The sequence below is a fragment of the Condylura cristata genome, unplaced genomic scaffold (assembly GCF_000260355.1).
Source record: "Condylura cristata isolate star-nosed mole 26May11 unplaced genomic scaffold, ConCri1.0 scaffold00008, whole genome shotgun sequence".
Taxonomy (NCBI): domain Eukaryota; kingdom Metazoa; phylum Chordata; class Mammalia; order Eulipotyphla; family Talpidae; genus Condylura; species Condylura cristata.
In genome coordinates, this window is record NW_004567109.1 from 19,349,372 (window position 1) to 19,376,374 (window position 27,003).

A 27,003-nucleotide genomic window follows, 5' to 3' on the forward strand; every position below is an offset into this window, starting at 1 on the left:
CTCCGGGGCAGGCGGGAGTCGAACTCATGCGGAAATGGCTTAAGCTTCTTAGTGCAGTGCTTTAACCCGCTGCGCCACCAGGGAGGGCCCATGACAAGACATTTTTTAAAATTCAGCTGGTGCTAGAAATCCCATCTGAGAGATACCCTTCACCTGGGACACTGCAGATGGCTCCCTGCCGTCCTGGCGGATGTTTCTGAGTGACTTTGGGGTAAAGTTCTGAAGCAACTTGATGCCCCAGATATGGCAGATGGTGATCAGATGCAGGCCACATGGTCCTTCATCTGTGTCCCAACACACAGTAAGAGTTAGTCCAGTCCACAGGAGCAGGAGCCGAGGGCCACTGTGCATTATTCCATTTACTCTCCAGGGAGGCTCAGGCACACAGCTAGTAAGCAGCAGTCACACAGGCCCTTTCCCGGCATCTCTGCCTTAAGTGTTAGCCCCTCCCAACCTCACTGACGGGCAAACTCCCATTCAGCTTTCAAGACTCAGCTCAAATGTCACCTCCTCCATGAAGTCCCCCACGACTGTCCCAGGTAACCTTAGCTGAGTAAAGTATAAGAAGGTGAAAAGTTAATCCTCCTCCAACCCTATCTTCCATTTCATCTTCCTGAGGCCACAACAGATGGTAAGTGTCCTTCATGTCATTTTATAGACTGGCATAAAAACCACATGGGCTTTTCTTCCTTTTAATTTCTTTCTATTTATTTAATAAAAAATGCAGGATTCACATTACTCCAAAGTTGCTTTGCTCACTTAATAAATCATGGACAGCCTCCAGGTCAGTGCATATGGCTGCAACTTCCCCTCCTCGCTGCTTGTGTAACCATCCACAGCAGAACTGAGTCGGAGTCATTTAACCATTTCCCTCTTGATGGATGCGCAAGGGTTTCATTTTCATCCCCACACAGTGCTGTAATGTCTTTGTACATTTATACTTATGTTCTGATGCTTTGATTCCTATAGGCGGGATTCCCAAAAGGATTTGTGAATCAGAAGGTATTCATATTAGCATTTTTAATTGCTGGTGCTGATTTTGTTTCCTAACATTTGGAGCAATTCTCGATCCTGTGATAGATGCCAAGAGCCCTCTTCGCACACCATTGTTAGAACTGGGCGTCATCTGTCTCTTTTATTCTTGCCAATAGACAGGGGATAGTCCTACCTCATAGACTTGTTGTGAGACTTAAATGAGGTTTAAACGTAAAGGGTAGCACCCAGCACACGAGAAGACCTTAATAGACATTAGCCGTGTATATAACTCAAAGTGACCTTATTAGATACATCTAAGGAACATCTACAATACATGATGGCCTCTAGATCTGGGGGACTGGATCCCAGTTCTGCCTCCTTTGACCCCTTATGTGACTCTCAGCTAATCACTTAACCCCTGTGGGCCTCAGCTGTAGAATGAGGATGACAAGCCCTGCCTGCTCTCCTTCACAAGGGAAGTACAGGGCACCAGTGAACTCATGAATGTGAAATCATCTCCAAAACACTACGCGGATGTAGAGGATGGGGCTCTGAGTGCACTGATGACCGAGCACAGTCTGTGATTATCAAAAGGCCTCTTCTTAGGAGAGCAGAGAGCTTCACAGTGGAGCATAGGGAGCAGCCCTAATCTTTGCTCCTCAACCAGGCATCAGCACCAGACATCCTTCAGGGCAAGGCAGATGGTGGAATCTGTCTTGAGGTCATCTAAAGAAACCCAACAGACTCTCTTATCCACAAGTATCCCCTAACCCTCTTGTTCACTGCCTGAAATTTCGCCTCTAGAGACCTAAGCTTCCCTACAAAATACCCTAAAGCACCAAGTCCCCTCCCATGACGTGCAGTATTGTTTATCAAACACTGCCTGAGCCCAAGCCCCGTGCCCAGCACCGGTGGCATCACACACTCACCCCTATGGTTGAGACTAGCAAAGGTCACCTCCTGCTCCAATTCTCCCTCCAACTTCAAACCCACCTTCCCCTCCCTCCACTAGAAATCTCGCCCTCTGTGGCCTGCAGGCTCCTGAACCCCAGCATTCTCATCAGCTGAGATGAACTTTGCCTCCTCCGTAAACCTGCCCCTCCCTCTTCATGCCTCCCCTGGCCGCCCAGGCCTCTAGGTCAGCAACCAGAAGCCTCACCATCTGCCCGCAAAAGGAGGGTTCCCCTCCCTCACCACTTGCAACCACCAGTTACCAAGTCTTATCAATGCAGGTGTCTTCTCCAGTCCTGCCACCCAGGGCTAGAACTAGGGTGCGACAAGGGAGACAAACTTCAGGAGGCCTGCTGAGCTCCTGCGAGTGCCAACCCTGGGGGCCTCTCTCCCCGCCCTGTCCCCACCAGTTCCACCCTCAAGATTGGCAGCTCAGCTTATCATCTGCCCCTGGGCTAGAAGCTGCAGCCTGGCTTCCCTGCCAGCCCTCTCCATCTCTAGTCATCCTCTTTTCTATGGCCAGATTAATCTTTCCAAATTCCCACTTTGATCAATCATGTCCTCAAAACTTCCCAGCACTCACCATCACCTGCAAGCCTTGCAGTCACATGGAACAAGTCAGTTTGAATGCCCCTGCCAAAGGCTGGCAGCTAGAAGCTACCATCTGATTGGATCGAGAATAAGCACCTGAAACAAGAGTGGCCTAGCCATTGGCCATCTAAAAGCCTATCACATGGCCTGATGCAAAAGGTTCTACATAGAGACAATGTGATCAGCTGAGCCATTCGGATTCCTTCTCTCGGGAGTTTAAATGACCATAGAAGAAAAAAAGAGAATTGGCTAATTGATAGCAGAACAGAAAAAGCAGACAATGAAGTCAAGCAACTCCCTTCAGTTCCCAGTCTGCCTCAGTTTCCCACCCTGAGACAGCTCCTCTTGTTGGGTTTCCATAAGAATGTCCTCATGATGCCACTAGAGTCTCGTGTGAGTATGACCCATACTCATCCATAAAACCAGACCGTCAAGGCTCTTTGCTTAGGATCTTGCAAGTAAAAATACCCCACTCTCAGGCATGGAGGGGTGGGTAGTTACTACAAAGATCCAGGAAATGTCATGGAAAGGAGTGGAATTGGAATGCTGAAGGCCACCAGGAATCAGTCCTTTCTCTCTGTGGTCCACTGGGTAGAACCTTCCTTCTCCGTGCTTCCCAGTGATAGCTCCTAACCCTGCCTTCTCCCAGGCCCAGGACTACATTTCCAGAAAAGAAAATCTGACCCTACCTGGGTCAGATACCCAATCAGCCATGAGCCAGAAAAGCAGCTGGTGGGAGGGACACACAGTTCCTAAGAATATTCTTCAGGTCAATCACTGCCCTGGTGGCTGTGTCCTTCGAGAGATTTTGAGATGGGGACCAGTGAGTGGCCTTATCTTTCCCGAACATGCTCTCTGGCCCACCCAGGCCTGGCACCCACCAAAACTTGAGGCAGGAGACAGTTGTCTGAAGAGGGGAATAAACCCCAGCTCCTGCCACATAGCCCCAAGCTCGGCTATGATACTCACACCCACGGGAAAAGGGGCATCTGAAGCTTCTGTGCTGTTCCCAAAAGCTGGAGACAACTCACACCCACAAATAATAATCATGATTTTCTGTAATTATTATTTGTGTATTTTGCATAATTGTCATAATTATTATCATCAGCTCATCAGCCTCCCATCCCGGGCATGCTCTTCTCCAGTCCTCAGCCCTGAAATGTGATCACATGGTGCACCCTTTCCTGCCTCTGACTTCCTCCTGAGAGCTGGTTCCAGGGAGGCCTCCGGGAAATGGGATGGGATGCTGTTGTGGGTGCTTGTTTGTCCTCCCAGGATATTCCTGGACCTTGGTACTAACCTAGTGCATGAGCAGGGCTCAGCGCTGGGATAGGAGACAGGGAAAAGAGAGTTGGTCTGGCTAGCTCACCCACCCCAGTAAGAGAAAAAAGGTCTCCTGCTCCCTCCCACTCCATTGCAAGAGTCAGGTACCAGCCCTGTAGTCAGATCAACAGCTCACCTCTGCATTCAGTGACGACCACTGGTAACAATTGTTGTCAATGGGGGTGGGAGTATTTACACCACAGAAATTGGCAAAACACTTTTTTCCCAGCACGCAAGTTACCACCCTCCACACCCGACAGGATGTTCTTTCCAGACTGACATATAACCATCTCGGTCACCTTCAATGACTGTGTGCTTCCCTAGGTGAAGTCCCAATTCTTAACAGAAGACCTCCAAAGCCCTGCATGGCTCAACCCAGCCCAGAGCGCTGGCTCCCATCCTTAGCATCTCCCACGGACTTCCAGAAGTCTCTGTGCCCCAGGGAAGTATGCTACAGGCTCCCAGCCCTCTGCCTCTAGCACACACCAGCCCCACATGAAATATTTCCCTACCACCCCTACGACTCCTCCCCCAGTCTGGGTGAGAATCCCCGGCTGCTGCTCCCCACCAGTCCAGCTCAGGCAGCATGTATTTTCAATTTGTCTCTACCAGCCTGTTGTCGCACCAAACTACTAATTCAAACTAAATCTAACTTGCTCATTCTTTTACCTTCAAGTCTGGCACAGTCCAGCATGCTGAATTAGGTAAACCAAAAGGAATCAACACCACAGCTCAAGACAGACTGTGGTCTCCTCACTCTGGGAGGTCAGAGCGAGCAGGTGCTTCTGATGGATGTCAGCACAGGCACCCAGGAGCTCCCCTGAGAAGAAACCAGGCATTAATTAGCAGGCAGTGCAGCTTCCCCCTTCCCGGAGGCCCTCCTCACACTGTCGCTTCCTGTCTCCTCAGCGGGACCCCTCATGGCTGCCTCTCCGTTCCCTGTCTGCTCCAAGGTAAATAGCTTCACTCTCTTTGGGTAAGAGAACCCCCACCTTTACACACCTGTCCCTAACCTAGCCCCAAACATGGTCCTTGGAGGAAAGCATGGGGCTCAGTGGTAGTGGCGCTGGTCTGCAGCAGGGGGTGGGGTATTGCTTGCACTTAAGCAGGCAGACAGATTTCTAGATCACAGTTGATGTTTATTGAGAACTGTCAAGGAGCAAAACAAAACCAGCAGAACTAAATTATAGTTTTTTAAATGAAAACAAAACCTGAGCGTTTTAATGTACAAAACAAGGGTCCATACACCAGTGAAGATACTCCATCAGCAGCTTGCTCAAGGAGGCGCTTGGGGGAATTCTACGACAAAAGGGGGAGGCAGCTGGCGGAGATTCTGTGGGTGCAGGATGCAAACGAGCACCCCACAAGGACTAGCTCACAGCCCCAGGAAACCTTCAGACTGGTCCAGTCAGCGTGTCACGTGGTGACCACGGTCCTGCGTCCCCTCCCGACAGTGGGCGCAGTCCCTGTGTGGGTCTGACGCCCACAGAGCAGGAGCCATGACCTCCCTGGCATGCACAGGCTAGAACCCCACTGTCCCTGGACACGCTCCTTTCTCTAAGGCCAGGGAACCACCAAGTACCCTGTGCCCAGAGAACCCCAGACCTTCCTCATTGGCCAATCTCTTGAGTCCATAAAGGTCCTCCCTTTAGTCAGATGGGACCCGCCCTCTCTTTTCAGTTCTCTCTCCCCACTCACACCAGGACAACCACTTGAATCCCGTGGAGAGGCTCCAGTTCAGGGTACAGGGCCCCTCCAGGGACATGCCATACCAAGGCCACTCCTGTCATGGCATACACCTCCCTGAAGGCAGAGCAGCCCAGGCCAGCCAGTGGCCTGGATGGAGGGAGGAGAGAAATAGCACGAGCGCCAGTCATCACCCCTCCAGGCTTAAGGTGGGCACTGGCGCTCTGCTCAGGCTGCCCCCCGCCCCCAGAAGTAAAAGCCTGATCTTGAGGCCCCATTTTGGCTCAGGAGCAGCCCTGAGGTGGCCCCAAAGGAGGCCACAGGTGGGCAAGGACGCAAGGCCCAATGCACCATGGCTGTGCAGAGCTGTAAGCGAGCGCTGAGCGAAAAGCCGTAAAATATCTCTGCCTGGAAAGCTCGTAGGCTCTCCGGGAGGGAAGCAACAAGCTCGCCCTGCCTGGGCTGGGTGAGGGAGGCCACAGCAGAAAGAGCAGCTGCTCTTGGCATGGTGGCCACGGGGGTGGGGGGGAGCTGGTGAGGTAGAGACCCAGATAAGACTCAGTTATGGGAGGCCCGGGGAGCTCGGCTGAGGACCTTGCCTCCATCCTACAGACGATGAGGAGTCATTGAAGGGTTTGAAGTATGGAGGGATGAGCCTGATTTGAGCTTTAGAAAACAATCTGGCTACAGTGCAGAGAATCTGTTGGGGGGAAAGGGGAGCAGGGAGGCCAGATCAAAGCCACTACAGTAGTTCAGATGCCAGTGGCCGTAACAGTGGCTTGGGCTGGGAGTGGGGAGCGGACAGAACTCGGGCCAGGGCCAAGCGCTATGCAAAGAGCCAACTGTCCCTCCCACCTAAAGGACTAGTTCCTTCAAGCCACAGACAGGACCCTGCAACCCCAACACACACACGGGCATTAGGGAGGGGGAGCAGCAGGTCAGAGCCCCCAGAGGCTGCAGCCTGAGATGGGGAGGGTTCCTGGGGAGGCCTGTGCAAGGCCGGGCCAGTTGTGGAGCAAGCTGAGAGGGCGAGCTGTTGGACTGTCCCCAGGAACACCATTCATGGACATGTACACTCGCACACACCCAACGCCCCCTCACAGGTACAGCGCACCCAACTACCCAAACCAATGGGAGGTGCACACCACCAACACATACATAACTGCTCCCCTGTTCTGCACTCCACCACACTCACAGCATTCCCTGCCCCACTCTCCACAGACAACTCCCACCCACACGAAACCCTTCCCCACGACACCCAGTCCAGCGCACGCCCTACTCAAGCCACCCTCACACCTGTAAGCCTGATCTGCCCCACCACGCATGTACCTGCAGGTAACCCCACCATCTAGCCCAGGGCTTGGTAAGGCCCAGGGGTGCCGCTCCCTCCACCCCGAAGCTACACAGCCACCAGGCTGGAGCTGTCTGAACTTCCTTTTTCTAGCTCACAAAAAGGTAATATCTGTTTACTCTAAATGTGACCTTGCAGAGCAGCTGAAATTCTCAAGCCAAATAATGCCTGAACCTCTCTGTGGGAACAAACTTCATAACCACATCTATATAAGTTACCTCCATCCTTAGAGTGAATGACAATGTATCTCCAATTACAAATGATGGGCAAACTCTGATAGCAGAGGCAATTCTAAAAAAAATGTATGGAATGCTTGGTGCATGCAATCAGTTCTTTTTTTCCCACTAACAGAATCTCTTTCAGCCCTTCCACTAAATAAATGCTGCACCAATGATATAAAGTGGTGTCGAGCAGCCGGCCTGCCTGGAAGGTCCTCACCCGGCCCTGCAGCCCTCTCACGATGGTGGCTGGGCAACTCGGTGGGCCTGGCATGCTCTATGGGCACACAGGGACCTGCCACCAGCCACATCACTTCTCCCAGCAAGGCCTGCTGCCCGCCTGCAGGCCAACAGGAGACACTGTCTGGAGAGGCTATGGTGGACCTTTCACTGTGTCCACACAGAATTCACCTGTGTGTGGTCTTTGGGGAGGTCACACAGGAGCCTTCAAATAGCAGAACTTCAACTGTGTCATTGAGGGCCTCCCCGGTGGCGCAAGGGGTTAAGACACAGCACTGTGAAGCTAGCCACAGCCACTGCAGGGCAAGTTCAAGTCCCAGCCTGGGAGGTGACCCACGTGGCACGGCAGACCTCTCCTGTCTTGCCTGCTGCTCCCCTCAGCAGTGTACTTTGCCAGTCTGCCTGTTCTGCTCCCCACTGTGTCTCTGCTGAATCCTCTCACCCTCTGCGTCTCTGGCCTGCACCCCAGCTCTTGTATGCATAAATTAAATAATGTTTTAAATTGTCATTGCTTCCTAAAGGTCGCAGGCCATGCAGGCCAGTCACCAGGCAGACTCTCATGTGAGAGATGGGAATGCAAGACACACAGGTAAGGAGAACCATACAAGCGGGCACCGAGACAGCTCACAGCTGCAAGCTCAGCGCCCCGCTCCAGTACCCAAGCCCAGGCACAGCAGCAAAGCCCGTGTGTCCATGCAGGCAGAGCAAGCCAGGAGGTGACCGCAGCCCCACCAGAGGGTCTCTGTGCATATGCAATGCTTGGACACATGCTGCAGCCCTCTCTCCACACCTCCTCCTGGCGCGGGTGGGAGAGGTAGCTCTGCAGTGTGTCCTGCTCAATCTTTCATGGCCCCACTCCAGCCCCCAGAAGGCACAGCCAGCCCAGCGCTTGTCAGCTCACTTACACCCTGCAGCCAGGTGAGTCTGAGTGTATTCGAAACCCCAGGAAGTTGTTTTAGTTACTGAAGCCTGGGTCCCACTGACCCTGCCCTCCTGCCCTGCCCCCCACCCCCTAGACTCTGGTTCAATTGCTCTAGGGAGGGCACCAGAAATCCTCCCCAGGCCACTCTGCGAAGAGCCAGGCCGGTGCGGAGCCCAGGAGGGGATGCCCATTCGCGCACTGCGACTGCCCCCTGCTGGACGGAGCCAGCCCAGCCCCACTACCTGCGTGATACTTCCGCAACCACGACTCACCCAAGGCTGAGAGAGTGGGGAGCCAGGAGCTCCCGGTCTTGAAAGGAAGCTCCCAAATCCTCTGTGAGAGGCCTCAGCCCACAGCACTGCACCTCCCACTGAGGCCCAGCCTGGGACCTTTGCTCATCTGCTCAGTAGATGCCAGGCAGGAAGACAGTACAGTCACCTGGGCTGGCCGGAGGCAGCTGAGGTTACAGAGAGGAGTGAGGAGGGAGCTGAGCAAGGCACCTCCGCCCTCCCCCACCCCTGTCCTTCCAACAGTTGCCTGAGCCATCTCTCTCAGGCCAAAGGCATCCTTGTCTCCTCCACATTCCCAGGGCTCCCAGTGGTCTTAGGATAAACCCCAGACTCCTGAACATGGCTTCCCAGGCCCCTTACAGCCTAGCTCCTGCTGCCCAGACTCCGTGGGAGGTCTCACACCCTGGAGCTGCCTGAAAACTCACATTCCTCCACATTCTGCTCCTGCCACTTCCAGGAAGCCTTCCCGGGTTTCCTCTATCGGCCACACCCCATGTCCATTAGTTGCTTCCTCCTCTTTTCCAGAACGTCGCACGCCCACTTGTAATAAAAATCCTGTTTACGGGCCTGCCTCTCCCATGCGACCAGAGGTCCCCAAGTGCAAGGTCTACAGTCACTAAAGGTTGGCAGAGAGAATGAAGCACTCTCCAGCCTGCCCGACTCTGGCTCTGCCGCCCAGCAAGGCTCTGTTCCTCCCACTCGACACACATTAGATCATTGACCTTTCACCACATCGTGGTCCCACTGTATAGTGGAGGAAACTAAGGGACAGAGGCCCGAGCAACCTGCACAAGCACAGCTGGGCAGTCCGGAGCTGGAGTCAGCCTGCCTGAGGCCACGCTGCTCACCTCCCTCCCCTTGAAAGGCAGAGAATGCTGTGGGAGGCTGCGTCCACGCTGGCCAGAGCTGCCCCCCCCCCTGAGGTGCACCCCACCCTGCCCCGGGGAGGCGGGAGGGCCCTCCGAGCCTCCAGACCCAGGTTCCCTCCCGGCCCATATTTCCAGGGCTTCAGCTTCTTTCACTCCCCTCTTAATTTTTCTGACAAGAACAGATGCCGCGGCAGCTGACACCCAGCCTGTCGGTGTGAACGGGAAGGAGGATCCAGCCCCTCGTTTGTCTGGTAAGAAAATGGAATTGGACAAGGAGACAGCTGAGCTTTGGAAGACTTGGAGGCTCCAGGGTTGGCAGCAGAAGGCAGGCTCCCAGTAGGTGGGGCAGGGGCAAGGACAGGCTGGGAGCCCTGAGGTGCCCAGGAGCTCCCGGGCCAGCCCCTGCCTCTAACCTTCCTCCTGGCCTTGGTGAACAGCCCACGTGCTCTGTGCTCGGCCTGGCTGGCTACTGAGAACAAAAGGAAGAAGGCTTCCCCTGCTGCTCAAGGACAGGCCAGGAGCCCACAGGCCAGGCCAGCAGGCTTTGTGAACAGCCTTGCTGTCTGGGCTCCCGTCAACCTCTGTGTGGACTGCACGAGGTCCTAAGTCCCACATCTGCTCTGTGGCTGCTAAGAACACCTGCTCTGTGGGGCCCTGAATGATCAAGGGAGTTCACACACCGGGAGCAGAGCCTGGCACTCGGCAAGCTCCTCCCACAGCCCCCCCACCCCAGGATATTAGCTCCTCCCCAAGCCCCACCCACATGGCTGCTCTCTGTCCCCTTACTCCTCAGTGGCTCCTCACCCCCTCACAATCTGGACGTGCTCCCTGTGATCTAGCCCCCGCGCCTCCTGCTGCAAGGCTCTTCCCATCACTCGCAGCAGGCGTGTATGCTCCAGGCTGAATGCTGAATGCACACGTCCCCTGCCCACGCTGTGGAGATGGACCCACCGACACAGACCCTGGTGTGGGAAGACAGTGAGTTCTGGTTGGGGTGTCAACCTCACCAATCACCAGGGCTGGGGTAGCCCATGCACCCCAAAACAAAGAAAGCTGATTCTTCGGCTGGCCAGTTCTTCCCGGAGCTGGGTCCCGGCACTGAGGACCAAGTCACATGCCAGGGGAGCGGAGGGGCTGCAGGGTGACCTGTGGAGGGCGCTCTGCCTACCTCAGCCCCAGCCCTGCCACCCACAGACCTGGGAGCAAGGTAGAGGGGGAAAACAGTCGAGGAGCTGGGGCACACCTGTCTTCAGCAAGCCCCCCAAAGGCGAAGCATATCTGTGGGTCCGATGCATGCAGTGTGTTCGGGGCGCAATTTGTCAGTGTTTGAGTGTGCATGGCTGTGAGCAGATGGGGAGCAGTTTGTGCACCTGTATCTCTGTGCCACATGTAGCTGGAGCTCACACGTCGTGCTCACGAGTGTGTGTGTGTCGCTGGGACGCTGTCTCCAGCAGGGCACTGTGCTGTTAGCACCAAGATCAGCACTGCCAGCCTCCAGGGAGCACTCCTCTGTGTCCCTTCTCCCCTTATAGGCAGTTTCCTGACCCCCGCACATCCCCTAATCCCTCCCATACGAGGCCTAGAGGTGAGGTCAATGCTGTGATGTGGTCTTTGAGGCCCCTCACAGTCTAGCCCAAAGGCCTCCCAGCCTTCCATGTCCTGTGCCCTCCAAGTCCCTTCCCCATGCTGTTTCCTAGGGAGTATCTCCTGCTCCTGTTCAGGAAACTACTTCCTCCTCTATAAGACTCAGAAAACACTGCGTCCTTAGGGAAGTCCCGCCCGATGGCCCTGAAGCCTCCCTGACTCACCAAGAGAAGTTACCTCTGATGCCTCCTTGGGTGGTCATTATTTCTTATACATCCACTTCCCCGTGTACCTGGGAGCTCCTTGAGAACAAGGCAGCCTGACCCCCCACTAAATCTCCAGCCTGGCACACAGTGGGTGCTCAGGAAATATTGTGTGAGCATCTGATGCTTGGATGGCTCAGAGTAAAGGAAACAAGATCCAATTTCCCTGCCCCGAGGACTCCCCAGCTTCACTGGAGGGAACAGCTCTCCCAGCTTATCAATAAGTCAAGATGCTTAGTCAAAGCAGACGTTCTGAAAGTGCCCAGACCCCCCTCTGGGCACCCTCCCCTGCCCCAAGACTCCCCCAAACCTGACACCAATCCCTGAAACCAGTCATGGCCACCGCCCCGCCCCAGTCATTGCTGTCACCATTTTCACCTGCAAAGAGGCTTCCCTCTGAAAGTGGACTGAGGAGGTGGAACAGAGGAGGAGGAGGAAAGTTGTGGGGGGAGAGCAGGAAGGGATGAAAGGCCAAAGCTGTAGGAGGGAGGGAGGGAGCAGAGAGAGGAAAGTGGACTGAACATTGTTTCTTGCTTTGTCTCTACCTGCTGTTGCTTCCCCTGTTAACAACTGCCAATAAGCACAGGCCTCAGCCCCTCCTAATTACCATGATTAGCACCAAGCTAGCTGCAGCATTTTATGACTCCCCAAACCAAAAAAAAAAAAAAAAAAACTAATTAAGGCAATTACTGTCATTAACACTATGCCCTCTTCACCTTCTGAGTCAGAATGAACAGGCAGGGGGCCACAGCCGGATGGGGCACCTTCTCCTCCACGCATGTTGCACCCCTGACCCCAGCCACCGTCACTGCCCGCCACCCCCAGGAGCATCTGCCTGGACAGCTCAAGCTGCCTGAGAGGCGGGGAGGAAGAAAGCAAGGACCTCGGTAAGGACCCTGCACCCCAGGAAAGCTAAAGCCAGGTCTCTGCTCTGGTCTGGCCTAGTGGAGCACAGCAAGCTCGAGGCCATTCTCTACCCATTCCAGCAGGTGGAGAAAGGGGTCCTGGAGTCCTCAGTGGCTTTTCCAGGCTTTAATGCTCTTTCTACATCAAATGTGGGGCAAGCCCGAGGCTGGTAAGGCAGGGAGGCTGGGACGGGGAGGCTGGCGAGCCTTCCAACCCAACCTTGGCTCTTCTCTTCGGGCTCTCCGGCGTTCGCTCATGGTGTCGCCCTCTCACAGCCGTTCCGCGGCCCTCCCGCCTCCGAGTGAGCTGCCCTCATCCTCAGCCCCCGGGCTCAGCTGTGCTCCCCTACGCATGCCCACACCCATGCCCCAGGTGAACGCCATCAAGCACACGTGCCCCGCACCCACGCTCCCCCGCGCCGTCTGCGTTCAAGGCTGCAGGTGATAGCCACACAGGCCAGCAGCGTAAAAGCCTGACCAATTTACTTACCCTACACCCAGTCACCACAGACTTGTCCGTCTGCAAACCCTGAATGCTGAGGCCTCCCAAACCCAAAGGCAGGACTCCCCATAGCCCTGGTCTCTCTAGCCCCCAGTCTCCCATCACAGCCCAGTCCAAAACCCAACGTTCCCAGTGGAGAGACCTGGTCTAAACCTCAATTTTTGTTTCCTGTTGTGAAACCGTCTTCCTCTGCTATAGCAGACAGGGGTTTAAACAATGGAAGGTTTCTCACAGCTCTGGAGTTTGCAAGTCCCCGATCACAGTGCTGGCATATTGTGTTCTGGTGAGAACCCCTTCCTGGATTCACTGACTGCCTCTCACTGCAACTCTCCCGCCTTCCTTTGGTTCTTGCAGCAGCGTCAGGAGGGAGGAGAGAGTGAGGCAGAGGAGGGAAGCCATTTCTAGTGCCACCCTCATGTCCTTACCAAATCCTAGTGACTCCCCAAAGATCCCCTCTCCAAATCTTCATGGTGGGTAAGAACTTCAAGATACAAAGGGGGAGGCCCACAGCATGAGCCTGCGAAGTGTGCACTGTCCCTGTTCCCCTCCACCCCCCTCCCAGCATCCCCCTCTGAATCTTTGAAGATTCAGTGAAATGGTCAACAGGAGGCACCCAGAGCTCGGCCCAGCACACAGCAGCTCCTCAAAAACCAGTGGTTCTTGCAAGAATTAACAACAATGTAAGAAATTATTTAATTAAAAAACAAAAATAGGGCCCTCCCTGGTGGCGCAACGGGTTAAAGCGCAGTTCTATGAAAAGCTGGCTGCAGCTGCCTCAGCACAGGTTCACTCCCGACAAGGAGCTGACCCACGTGGTGCTGCAGGCATCTCCTGTCTCACCTGCTGCTCCCCTCAGCCATGTATTCCATCAGTCTGCCTGTTCTGCTCCCCACTCTGTCTCCGGCGAATCTTCTCTGGCCTGTACCCCAGTTCTGTATGCATAAATAAATAAATATTTTAAAAAAAAACTTTTTTTCCAATGCTCCACAGCAGAGACTGACAGCTGGAGGACCTGCCGGAGGCTGGGGGCCAGCCCGGGCTTGAGGCCCAGGGTGACTGCCATCGATCAATTGTGACCTCACACTGGTCTCCCTACTTCGACTCTGCCCCCTGACCTTCAGTTTCATTCTTAGCACCTAGGCCAAAGTGAATCATTTAAAACACTAGTCACAGAACACAGAGGATTTTTATGGCAGTGAAAAGACTCTGTATACTAGGAAGATGGATACACACACTATGCATTTGTCCAAACCTACAGAATCTGTAATCCCTCCTCCTTCTCCTCCTCCTCCTCCCCTCCCCAAGCCGCCTCCCCCCCTCCCCCACCGCCCCTTTGGTGCAGAGGAGTGAACCCTGGTGTAAGCAGTGGACTTCCAGTGATAATGAAGGGTTCACATAGGCGCAGTTACAAACAAACCCCTCTGGTGGGGGTGTTAATAACGAGGGAGGCTGAGCAGGGGAGGGGGAAGGAGGTACATGGGAAATCTCTGTATTTTTCTCTCAATTTGCTGTAAACCTAAAACTTCTTTTAAAAACAGTCTTTAAGGAACAAAAAAAAATTATACTTAAATTTAAAAAGAGCTACTTCTCTGCTCAAATCCCACAGTGGATTCCTGTCTCACTCAAAGGAAAAGCCAAAGTTCAATGACAGCCTCCAAGCCACATTCCTCTTCTGTTACCCACCTGTCATTTACTCTGACCTCACCCATATCTGACAGCCTGAAAGTTGGTCCAACAATCTAGAACATTCCTTCCAGATACAACTCTCCTCCTTCAACATTTATTCAATATCTTCCCAATTATGCACCTTCACTCAACATTCCACCACACAGTCCCAATTCCCCTTACCTGCATTATTCTTTCATTCTCCCAATGTGGCTATTATCTTTAACATGCTTTATAATTTACTGATTTATTGTGTTCATGTTTACTGAGCCCCAAAGGGCAGGTACCGTTGTCTGTTTTGCTCTAATGTTTTCCCAAAACTTAGATCAATGCCTAGCCCATAGTAGACACTTAAAAATATTGTAATTTAGTGGAGCTGGAATCTTAGCATATTGTTTCCCCCTGGAAGATTCAGTGATGCCCAGAGGGGGCCCTAAAGCAGCAGACATCAGGGTAGCCGTGGACAAAAAAATGGCCATTAAGTTGTTCAGGGCCAGTCTTCAACAGTGACCCCAGGTAGCAGGAAGAACAATAGTCATGGACTCACTTGATTCTAATTGTGGTCCTGGAAGCAGGACTGGCCTCAGCCAGGGGATTCTTGACCAACCAAGTCACCAGGGAGGTTCTTGACTGAAATTGCTTTTAATAATTTCAGGTTATTATTAGAAATTGCTTCTAGGGGCCCTCTCTGGTGGCAGAATGGGTTGAAGCATAGCACTGTGAGGCTCCCCACAGCCGCTTCAGCACATGTTCAATCCCCAGACAGGGAGCTGACCCACATGGTGCAGCAGACCTCTCCTGTCTCACCCGCTGCTCCCCTCTGCATTGTACTTTGTCAGTCTGCCTTTCTGCTCCCCACTCTGACTCTAGTGAATCCTTTCACCACCCCTGCACCTCTGGCCTATACCTCAGTTCTTATGCATAAGTCTTTTTTTTTTAAATCGCTTCTTATAATCAGTGATACATAGCAATTAATTTTAAGAACTAAAAGTTTAACATCCAAAGAATGATTATTTGTTAGCAAAGCTATGGAGAAATTGGAACCCTGTGCACTACTGGTAGGATGCAAAATAATGCAGCTGTGGTGGAAAGTGTGGAGGTCCCTCAAATTATTAAACATAGAATTACAACATGAGCCAGCAATTCCACTTGTAGGTATATACTTGAAAACAGGGGTTTAAACAAAGTGATTTGTGCACCTAAGATCATAGCATTATTCACAATAGCCAGAAGGCAGAAATGACCTAAGAGTCCAGTGATGGATGAAAGAATAAGCAAAATTTAGATGACTGCATGAAGAAGATATGGTATATGTGTATACATTGGAATACTATTCAACTATAAGGAAAAATGAGATTTTATCATTTGCAGCAAAATGGAAGGAACTTGGAATTATATGAAATGAAATTAGTCAAAAAATAAAGACAGGCCCTCCCTTCAACGTGGTTCCTCTCCCAACACATGGAAATAGACAAAGTAATGGCTCTGAGCCCCCCACGGCCCAGGCAGGGCCCACACCAGAGCTGCTCCCCAGGGCATGGACTTTGCCTGGCATTCCAGTTACTATGGACTCATGCCCATGTGCTACAAAGCTAGATGTTCACATGTAGAAAAGTGATCAGGTGAAAATAATGTCTATCCAGTCACGAAGAGCCCCAAAGGTTATGGTTTCTTTGCCCCAGAGGATTTTGGCCAACTCTGTTTACAGCGATCTTGTTCCATCGCCGATTTTCACGAGTTTCCTAGCTTCTCCTTTGAGCCCCCTTTGTTGAGCTCCTTGTTGAGTTAATATTGTGCATGACAATTATACTTTCAACAGCTTAAAATTACCCTTTGGCATCTAGAACCTAGAGGGGTGCTCAGGTATCCCACACACACCTGTCACTCACTGCCCCACTGCTCCTCCTGGCTTCTCTCCCCCTTCTCCCTACGCCCCTCTTCCCCTCTCTCTGCCCCAGCCCACCTTTCTCCTTCTCTGTCCTCCATATCTGAAAATCCTGTTCTCTACTCTTACTTCATGCAATAAAACTAGGTCATATCCACAGTTAACTCTGCTTGAAACGCCATCGGTACTACTTGGTCATTATTTACCATCTCAGTTTGTCTTCCAACAATTAGATCACATCTTCCAGCCTCTTCCTAGAAAAATAGGTGGCATTTGCCTTACTTATATAAAGGTTCCATCCTGATGATTTTCTTTAAAAGGTAATGACTGGGGGGTTCTAATTCAAGGGCATGTGTATCTGTATCTCTAGAAACCAATATGTTTTCAAAAAACTAGGCAAAGCTTCCTTGTTAAAAAAAATAATAATAAAGTTAACTTACTCTTCTCCAGATAACTTCCTACGATATTTTTAAACTGATTATTGTTGGCCCTCCCTGGTGGCGCAGCGGGTTAAAGCACAGCACTAAGAAGCTAAAGCCGCTTCCTCATGAGTTCAATTCCCGCCTGCCCCGGAGGTGACCACATGGCGCGGCAGACCTCTCCTGACCCGCCCACTGCTCCCCTTAGCAGCATACTTCATCGATCTGCCTGTTCTGCTCCCCACTCTGTCTCTGATGAAGCCTCTCGCCACCCCTGAGCCTCTGGCCTGTACCGCAGTTCTGTATGCAGAAATAAATAAATCTTAAAAAAATTTAAAAAAAAACTGATTATTGTTGTTACAGAAAAAACCTCTTTTCTCTTATTTTTGTTATTTTGTTTCTGACATCTTACTAACCTCTTTTATTTGCCATAATTAATTGTTTTCGTGTTAATTTTATTGGGGTTTCTAGTGATAAAATTGTGTCTTGGGCAAATGATGGTTATTTTCCCATAACTAAATTTTGTGATCATGTTTTCTGCCTTATCACATTAACTATAATGTGTGTTCTCTGCTATGATTAAATGTGTTGCGCTTTTAAACAGTGATAGAGAAAAATTTGTTGGTGAGCAAAGAGGCTTGTGACTGAGCAAGCAGCTAAAACAAAAACAAAAATGATCAGAATAATTCAAGTGCGGGCTGACAGGATGAAGCCAGGACCAGTATTGTGTCTGCAGAGACAAAGCTCCAGGGGAAAGAGACAAACCACACCAGGGCAGAGACCAAACACAGCTCTGGTCTACAGTCTACGCACCCGAGCCAGCGTCCACCTGAGTGACCAGGGGTGGTGGGTCCCCGCTTCAACTTCGCCTGTACCACAGTGGCTATTCCAGGGCAGGGCACATGGTCCAGACCTAGACCAAGCAGGCCCTGCCAGTCAATGCCCACCCACAGGACCCAAATGATCCCAACCAGAAGTGAGGCTCAGGAGTTTTGTTTGGAAGTTGGCCAATGGGAAGCCCCTCTCACTACCAGGATTTGGAGCCTTTGGGGCCCAACATGGAGAAGCTGCCTGTGACCAGGAGTCATACACTCCAGATCAACTTTCTTGAGATCATGCTACTTTGGGACTTTCAATGGCATCAACTCCGCATTCTCTTGCTGGTGGAGCCCGCTGACAGTGGAGTCCATGGTCACCTGCTATAGAAAGAGCCCCCTCGGGGAGAGCAGGGAAGTGACAAACTTTTGAGGAGCTAATTTAACTCTCTTAAAGTGTATTCATCTGAGAAGAGGTGTGAGAGAGAAAAGTAATTAGAATTCTCAGTTTATCAACATTTCCTAAAATGTGAATTCAAGAGAGAAATTAGCAGATATTTTAATTGTCTACTCCATCGCCACTTTCTCACACTTAATCTACCTACTCTCTAAATATATTCACATTTTTATAAAACACTTTTCCAGTTTACAATGCTACTTCACACTTCTCCACTCATTTGGTTCCCATGAAAAACAAGGCGACTGGGTGGTAACAGCCACACTCCCGTCGGCAAGGCTCCTCGCGTCACTCCAGGCTTGGATCCTGGCTCTTACAAGGCCCGGGCTCCAGAAAAAACAGATCCACTTGTAGTTCTCTTAGCCCAAGAAATCTGTTTCACATTTCTGAGTCCACTGATGTCACTTAGTCCTTCCCGGCTAGGTGAACTCATACTCATACTTAAAAACCCGTTTCAAAGAATGCACATCATGTCTCTTTCAACCAAAGGCAGGCAACAGGTATGGTCCTCAAGAAGTGTGTGGCCTTTATCACATCTGTCAAGGTCAGCCAGCTTGGGATGGAGTGGGGCTTCTCACCAATCATTTTGTGGTTTGGGGTTAACTCCCACCCATCACCAACGGAAAGACACCAGCTACTCCACTAGCCAACTTGCCATAAGAACCTCCGGTAAGCTTGTCCAAATTTACTCTCTTAGCTATATAGGAGAGTCAAGGTCAGCCCTGGCCTGAAGCCATTTTTATTGGTTTATGTGACTGGCCCTGAGGCCAGTCCAGACTTTAGGCCTTCAAACAGGCCTCAAAGAGACTGACAAATCTCAGGCAGGTTCTTAAATTGGTCTCAAAGAGACCTCACCTGGATGCTCAGACAAGCCTTAGACAGGCCTGGGCGGCCTTCCACTGTGTGCATCACTGCAGGGACCTGCCGCCGGGAGCTCTCCTCCCACCTCAGGTGTTCTTTCTGCCTAGGAGTCTTTGGAGGCCAAAGACCTGACTGGGAGGTGGAAGGGGGCGGTGACCAGCTGGCCTTCCTGACTCAGAGCTGGTAGACCCTCCGCCCCCCAACTCATTGCTGCTCCAGGGAGCCTAGTATTGAGTGGTCCTCTTGTGTAGTAAGGGTCACGGGGAGAAAGCTGCCCCCTTGGGGACAGCGTGGGGGAGGCAGGTGGCAAAGGGAATAGGGGGGTGGCCCTTGCTCTGTCCTGAAGCTGCAGGGCCTATTTTCCTAGGGACTATGGCACCACAGCCCAGTATTTACCGGATCCGGAGATTTCCTGTGTCCACTGCACCTCCCACTCCCTACTTGGGGACTGGTCGGTGCTCCTCCGCCTGCTCCTCCTCCAGGGCCCCAACTCAGAGTAGGGCCCCACCATCACTCCAGGCCTCTCTCCCTTCCCCAGTGGCCATAGATCACTTTGAGTGTCCAGCCTGAGGTCCTCAGGAGGAGTCGAGCTAAGGCCATGACACCTAGCTGAGCCCTTTCTTTTCCACCAGCCTCCAGAATCAGTCTCCCAAAACCACCTCTGATAGTGTCCATCTGCTCTGAAACCTCCAATGTCCACTGCCCTAAGAGATAAAGTCCATCCACAGTCCTCATTCCAGCACCACAACCTGACTCCCGCTGACTCTCCCGGCTCAGCTTCTTGGGCATCCCCTTCTTTCTGGCCAGATTCAGCCACACCCACATGCCACTGCCACCCTTTGCTCCTGGACTGCCCTCGCCCGTGATGGCATGCACGAGGCCCTTCTCCCATGGCAGTCCTGCCAGGGCTGGCCCTCCCTCCTCCATCACATGTGGCATTTTCACCAAAAACAAAGCCTCTGAGTTCCATGTTTGCCCAAATGAAGTCTCCAGTTCAGTCCCGAGTGTGGACCTTACCACATCATAGCACTGTCTGGGCCTGGGGTTCAAACAAGGGCCTCCACATTTGTAGATGAGACTTGTCCTGACCCTGGGGGAGAGGTTTCCCAGTGAATTCCAGCCCTGTTAAGGTCTCAGCTTCTCTCACAGCAGCCTCTCCTGACTCCATGGTCCAGGAAGCCAGGAATGGAAAAGAGCACCCCCGTCGGCCCACCACCCACGGCCAGCACAGGCATGCACAGAGCAGGTGTGCACACAGGCACCTAGGCACTGGGCGTGGAGTCTGGGGGTGAGGCCCCCACATATACAGAGCAGGGACTGGTCCAGGAGCGCACAGGTGCTGGGACCCCTGCCCTCCACCCAGGGCCCACCACCCAGCTCCCGAGTTCCAGCACTAACGGCTTCCAGCACACCATGCTCCTGTTGTTTAATTTTGCTGAACACCGAGTCCCAACCCCGTGTTAATTGGTTTTACTCCAGCCTTTTGTGCCTCCCATTAAATGAGGAAATGCCACCCATAAAATTTTAATTTTAAAAGCCAACTTGTTTGTTTTATATTGAAATTCCCCGGGCAGCTCCAGCAGAGGGAAACAGACACATTTTCATTTCATTAAAGCAACTTGAGTGAAGATAAAAAAGAAGCTGAAAAATTAGATTTAAAAACAGAGAGCGAGAAGCATTTAAAGAAAATGAATGGAAATGAGCCTCCACAGAGAGGCGGGGATGTCAGCTCCACCTCGACCAGCCGGCGCCTCCTGCAGGAGCAGTTGGAGTTGAGAGTCGGGAGTGGGCAACGCTCCCGGCTGCCACCCCCCTCGCCAAGGCAGGACCTTGGCATCCCCTTCCTAACAACTGGCCCACGTGGGTGTCCTCGAGGACGGGAAGCCCACCGCCCTCTTCCTCAAGGGCAAAGAGCACGATGGCCACACCAGCTGGTGGCCCAGGCTCCGCTCCTGTAAGCCAGCGCAAGTGGCTGGCTTTCCTACCTGTAAAATGGGGATGATGCTGTACTTCATTTATAGGGCCCTTGTGAGGATTAAGATTTCTGCCTTGAAAACAAAGCAGAGCCTGGTGTGCAGAAAATGCTTGGTAAAGGTTAGCTCTGCACTCCCTGCTGCTATACTTCCTCCCCAGCCGCAGAGGGCCCATCTACTTCCCTGGTCTATACCCCAACACTCAAAGACACTTCTAATGATATCCCCGGAAGGAGGAGAGGTGGGGAGGTCCGCTGAGGAGCTTAGCAAACACATTTCCCCCCCCCCACTTCCCTCCTCCCAGGGCACTATTCTTGTGGCCCAATCCAATTCATTAAAGTGCTTTTCTATCCCCCACCCCAACCCACCCCCCCATGAATGTCAACTTCTCAACCTCCCTGGGTTCAAATCCAGCTCCACCTCTAATCAGCTGTGTGTCCTAGAGCAAGGGCTTCGGGCCTCAGTCTCTCCATTGATCAAATGGGAACAGTAACTTGATCAGCCACATACTGTTGTGAAGATCCAACAAAACCAGCTCTGGAGACTGGCACAGCTAAGTGCCGGGCAAATGGTGGCTGATCTGCATCTGGCCTGGTGGTCACAGGTTGAGGGTGGGGAAGAGGTGGGCAGGTGGTTCCATAATAGAGTGATCTCACCTTCTGCTGTTGCCTGGGGATTATTAATAAGACTCCCTTCCATTCCCCAAAGTGTCCTAATCTGGATGACTAATCATCTAGCCGTCAATCCCCCACTCCAGTGAGGGGGACCTTAGTTCCCACTGCCCCTGGGGTATTGAGAAAGAATCCTGACCCCTAGACCTGTTTTCTGACTGTGGGAGTCCTCTCCCAGAGCCCAGATGGCCCCAGCCAAAGAAGTTCTTTGCCTAATTATCATGATTAAGAGTGGGGAGGAGAAGAGGGAGGGAGAGCCTGGGACTGGCCCTGGGTGCCAGGAAGGAGCTGGGGTTGGAGTTGCCCAGATTCAGGGGCCTCACCTCTGCCACTAAGAGCAATTGATGCAACAACCTCTGATCCTCAACTTCCTCTTTTCTCCAGGAAGGTGGGGTGGGGTGGGTGGGGTGATGAGTAACAGTGCCATGTCATCAAAGGTGGCAAAGATCAAATTGAACAAGCGAATGGATGTGAAAGTCTTTTCTAGAAAACTGCAAGGACTGCAGTGATGAGCACCATGAGGAGGTCAGGGACAGCTGTTCCACCACTGAAGCAGAGTCCCCAGGTCCTGCTCCTGAGACCACAGGAATGGGAAGGGAGGGTCTGCCTAGTGCCCAAGTCCTATTCGCAGCCAGCATCCTGCAGGCCCTGACCCTCTCCCCACCAGCCCCAACACCTGCCCCAACACCTGCCCAGGATGCCCTCCTGCCCTCCACCAGGCAGTAGCAAGGCAGCCCCCAGTTCCACCCCATCATCTGCCAGCGTCACCTCACGTGGGTGCTGAGTGTGACTGCCATAGGGCCGCTGCTCAGAAAGGCTCACAGAGACATCTTAGTGGCTGCAAAACAGCACTCACTTATGTTAGGCACCAAGGAACCCCTGGGACTTCCTGAGACTTCTGAGATAGGGACCAAATGGGTGGGGTTCCAGGAATATGCTCCCATGCTCTCCTGCTCTTCATCTCTATCTGCAGTTCTCTCACTCTTCCTATCATTCTATTTGCACCCCGCTTTCCCTCTCTCCCTCGCTCTCTAACCGCACCTCCTCTCCGCCCCTCTCCCCCATCTCTACCTCCATTTCCATCACTCTCCTCTCTCTCTTCAACCAGAGTGGCTCTATTTTCTACATTGTGTCCATGATTTTGCTTGCACAAAAATTTCCACTAGTAACATTTTTTTAAACCACTGTTCTGCTCCTCCTCTCCCCTTTCTTCCTGAACAATTCTGTCCTAAAGCCATTCAGTGCAACGGAGCAAGGGAGCCATCCACTAAGGGCAGGGGAACCAAGAGGACCAGGGAGGGGTGCAAAGGGGTCTGAATGGGAGGAGGCAGCTCAGCACAGGTGTTAGAGCCCTGGCAGGGGGGAGAAGAGTTTCTGTTATAAAGGGGCAGCCTGGCCTGGGGTGTCAGGGTAAAATCGGATGAGGGAGCCACACAGGGGGAGCCAAGTGCAGCGTCCAAGCCTAATCAGGATAAGTAGGGCAGCAGCCTGGGGAGGGCCCAGCAGGGAAATCAGAGGCACAGCTGGCAGAGGAGGGGTCCCTGTGTGGGCCTGCCCAGGAGTGGGGTTTGGGAGCCTAAGACACCTTGAGGAGGGTGTTCAAATGGAGAGAGGGAGCAACCCCCGCTGGGGAGTCAGAGCATGAGAGGGGCACGGAGAAGGCCTACCCAGGGCTCACACCCTGAGGCCCTTCCTCCCTCTCTGCCTGCCCAAGCCCCTTCTAACGCCAGGAAGGCCTGGAGCCCCTCCCAAGGCAACTGACCACCAAATATCCACTGAGCACCAGGTGGGTGCAGGGGAGGTCGGTATGCAGCATGACAGACAGAAACCTCAGCCCACATGGAGTGCACAGCCAGGGGGCCAGGCAGGATCCACCATGGCGGGTGTGCTAGCCGGGCTATGGGAGCAATGGGGGGGGTGAGACAGCATCGTGACTGTCCTGGTGGTCAGGACCTGTCTACAAAGGAGGCAAGCCGCAGAGTGAAGGAAAGTAAGTCTGCTGAGTGGCAGCAGGATGGGCAAAGACCTGGAGCTCAGTTCCTCCCCTGCCTACCCTCACCGGCCCAGCTACACCCCAGCCCCAAAGGCCAAGGCCACCAAGAACCTCCAGGAGCCTCTCAGTGCCGGACGCAGGGACAATAGCCCAGTCTCAGCCCCACAGGGCAGAAGGGGCCCCCGGGACCACCTGACTTCTTTGTCCACCCCACTGATTGTTGCCTGGATGGGAAGGTCCCCTCCGCTCTCCTTTCTGAGGCCCCGCATCCCTCACGTTTGAGCGTTTAAGTGACCTGAGCGGCCAGCGCTAAGCCCTCCGGCTTTCTCTGCGGCGAGCCGCAGCTCTGTACTCCTCTTTGGAGGCGTACCCCGCCTCCCCGCAGTCACCAGGAGGGGGCGCCACGGGCCGCGTTTTCAGAGGACGCGCGGAACGAATGGGGGTCTGGCGAGCCCTTGGGAGCGCTGGGGTGCGGGGCAGTTGGGAGCGCTGTTGTACGTGCCGGGACCACCTGGTCCGGGGTGACACACCCCGCGCCAGCCCGGACACGGGAAAGGGAGTGGCATCGCATTCTGCCTAGTCACTGCCTCGCGTCACCTCTGATGTCAGGGCTTCAAGGGGCTTCGTTCCAACTCCGGGCTCCAGGAAAGGGCGTCGCGGGGCCCAGAGGTTACACAACTTCCCCAAAGGTCACCGTGGGCGACACAGGCAGGGCTGGGATCCGAACCCACGGCTTTGAGCGCCCGCCCGCACGTGCGCAAGCGGCAAGCCGGTGCGCACCCTCACAAACCCACCGCGCGCACCCGCCGGCCTTGGCCTAGCTTCCTTCCCTCTCGGCTCTGAAATAGTCTTTCATGGGAAGAGCTCCTTGGCAGCTTCATAATAGAAACGAGCGTCCTCAAACCACAAATGTGTTTAAATGAATTCAGATCCCAAATTCCCTGAGTGGGGCGGGAGCGGGAAGGAAAGTCCGATGTGAAGGGCGTGAGAGCCCCCCTCCGACCCTGAGCTGTGCTGGCATCGGGGACTGGCTGGCAGGGGGGACTGGCGGGCTGAAGGAAGCGTCTCCTTTTGAAAACTCGCTGGTGCTTGTGCTGAGTGTTTTGAGTTCGGTCCATTATGAAATCTCTCCTTTTGAGGATGAACATATTCAAATCCAGATGTTGTCCCTGCAGAACAAAAGCTCCCTCCAAATTCTCTTTATGAAGTAGGTTCTCATCCTTTGAAGGAACAGCATCTCTTGATAAGTGGAATTTTTCCCCAGCCAAGAAACCTGCTGCTCTGAATTTGTTAAAAGGGGTTTAAGAGCCTGTCTCCCCTCCATTTCAGATGCCTGCGACAAGGTGGAATGTCACGGGCTGATGGACTCAATAGATTGAATATGGCTCCACTAAGAAGCCATCTAAGTATATGTAGATATATTTCTTTTAATTCCAAACAAATTCTAATGGGACAAGCGTAAGATGAAACAGTGTCAAAAAAACTTGCCAATCATACACTTCATTTTGCTGATTCAAAAATACTTCAATAACAAATGTCCAGTTTTATTTAAGATGCATTGTAAAATAGTCCCAATTTCATTAATATTAATTTTAAGTTATACACTAACTATCCAGTTATTGACTAAATGGGTACACATAGCCAAAAAATGATTTTTATCAATAGGGTCTAAGCACTTTTGTAGAAACCATCTGAGAGCTGGAAGTAGGCGTCTTTTCCTCCCTCTACTTACATACTACCAGTAGTGAGGTGTTCACTGCCTATGGACAACCTCCTTCTCACTGAGGGGCAGTCCTGACCATCACAGATGGTCAGCTTCTCTCTGCATCCTTACAACCAGGCAGGGTTATACAATGGTTCCCAGGGTCAGTATACCCAATTCTCGTTATCTTCCATTCTCCATAAACTGCACTCTATTCACTCCCTGTCTCCTCAAAGGTATGGCAAACCAGAATTGAATACAGCCTTCCAGTTATCACCTCCCTCTTCCTCGCCCTAAAATCACCTTAGGTTAGAGACAGCCACTGAGCTTTAGCCAAAACCTTTTTTCATGCAAAATCTTTTCATTTTACATTCATCCCTATTTGGTTTTATTTCAGGGAGTTTTGTCTATCATTTCATCTGTTTTGGATGACTTGAATCACGGTTGAGTCATTTGAAATACCAGTCACTATGTCTAGTTTTGGATCACCTACAAAGTGCATAAGCATGCTTTCTGTTCCTTTTAATCCAGCTGTTGACCGATGTTGCATGATCTTGACCTAGGTGGTCAGTGTCTCTGAGACCTGTTTCCCCATCCAACAAGGAACAAAACCGGAGTGATGAGTTCTGTTTACAGTTCATACAGGAGATGTCTGACATGGTGCTAAGTCCTTTGCAAACATCAAGATGTGGATTCCCCACATCAGGCCTGTGAGGAAGGTGTTTTTATCGTCCTTCCCCATTCTGCAGATGAGGAAAAGAAGGCTTTGTAAGATGTTGAGCCCAGTTCTGTCTGGCACCCAGTACAATGCTCTTAGCCACCGTCCTCTCAGAGAGTAGTTTCTCTGATAGGGTCTAAGGCAGAGCAGTTGACCCACCTATAGCCATGTCCATCCAAGCTGCTGGACTGCACTCTTGACATCCCTCAAGAATGCACATATCCCATGCACAGATCAGTAGGAGTGATGGTTGAAGTCCAGAGGGACCGTCAGAAAGGGAAACCAGACCCTCTGTCATGATTCATGTGAACAGATGATCAAAGACAAACGATGATCACAGAAAAGCAGACCCCTCCCTCACCCCACGCCTTGATTCTGCTCCCAGCAAGATAGATTAAAGACTTCAAGAATGACTACAGTGAAAGTGTTTGCCAGCTCAGGGGGAGTTAGGGGCTTTAGGTAGTTTGCAGTGTGTGAAAAAGGCATGTTTCTTCCACCCTGAGCCTGTAGTCTGGGAATCACAAGCACCATGCCCTTCCTGGGTGCCAGATGATTTAGAAACATCACAGCTTTTCATACTTCCAGCAGTCCTAAAGTGGCTCTGGGAAGCCAATGGAGTTCAATCTGCAAGTAAGAAGGGAAGCACTTTATATCTGTCGTTTTTAAGAGCCCTACAAATTGCACAAGCTTCAGGACCTACAAAACATTGTTATCATTCCCATTTTAGGGATGAAAAAAAAGTTACCAAGCGAGTCACCCAAGGTAGCAGGCCTGGGAAGTGGTGAAGTCAGGATTTAACTCATAGGTCCCTCAGGTGAACCCCAAGGAATGCAGGGATTATCATGTCTTTGAATCCAGTATTGGTATCTGTTTCTGTTCCAATCTCTTTTTTTCTTAAGATTTATTTTTATTTATTTATGTGTACAAGAACTGGGGTACAGGCCAGAGGTGCAGGGGGTAAGAGGATTCACCAGAGACAGAGTTGGGAGCAAAACAGGCAGACTGGCTAAAATACACTGCTGAGGGGGGCAGTGGGCAAGACAGGAGAGGACTGCTGCGCCATGTGGGTCAGCTCCTGGCCGGGGATTGAACTCATGCTGCAGTGGCTGCAGATAGCTCCATAGTGCTGTGTTTGACCCATGGTGCCACCAGGAAGGCCCCAGGGAATTTTTTT

At 52.3% G+C, this 27,003-nt stretch overlaps 1 long non-coding RNA gene across 3 annotated transcripts in view; it reads right to left on the reverse strand.

Annotated features, from left to right (window-relative positions):
* LOC105853408 overlaps positions 1 to 27,003 on the reverse strand; it is an 85,219-nt gene that overhangs the window by 43,352 nt on the left and 14,864 nt on the right. For 2 of the 3 annotated variants that reach the window (XR_001145263.1, XR_001145262.1), the window contains exon 2: positions 4,510 to 4,660. The exons of the other annotated variant lie outside the window; for it this stretch is intronic. This is a non-coding gene — a long non-coding RNA (uncharacterized LOC105853408). The remainder of the gene's footprint in view (positions 1 to 4,509; positions 4,661 to 27,003) is intronic. 3 annotated transcript variants of the gene reach the window in all.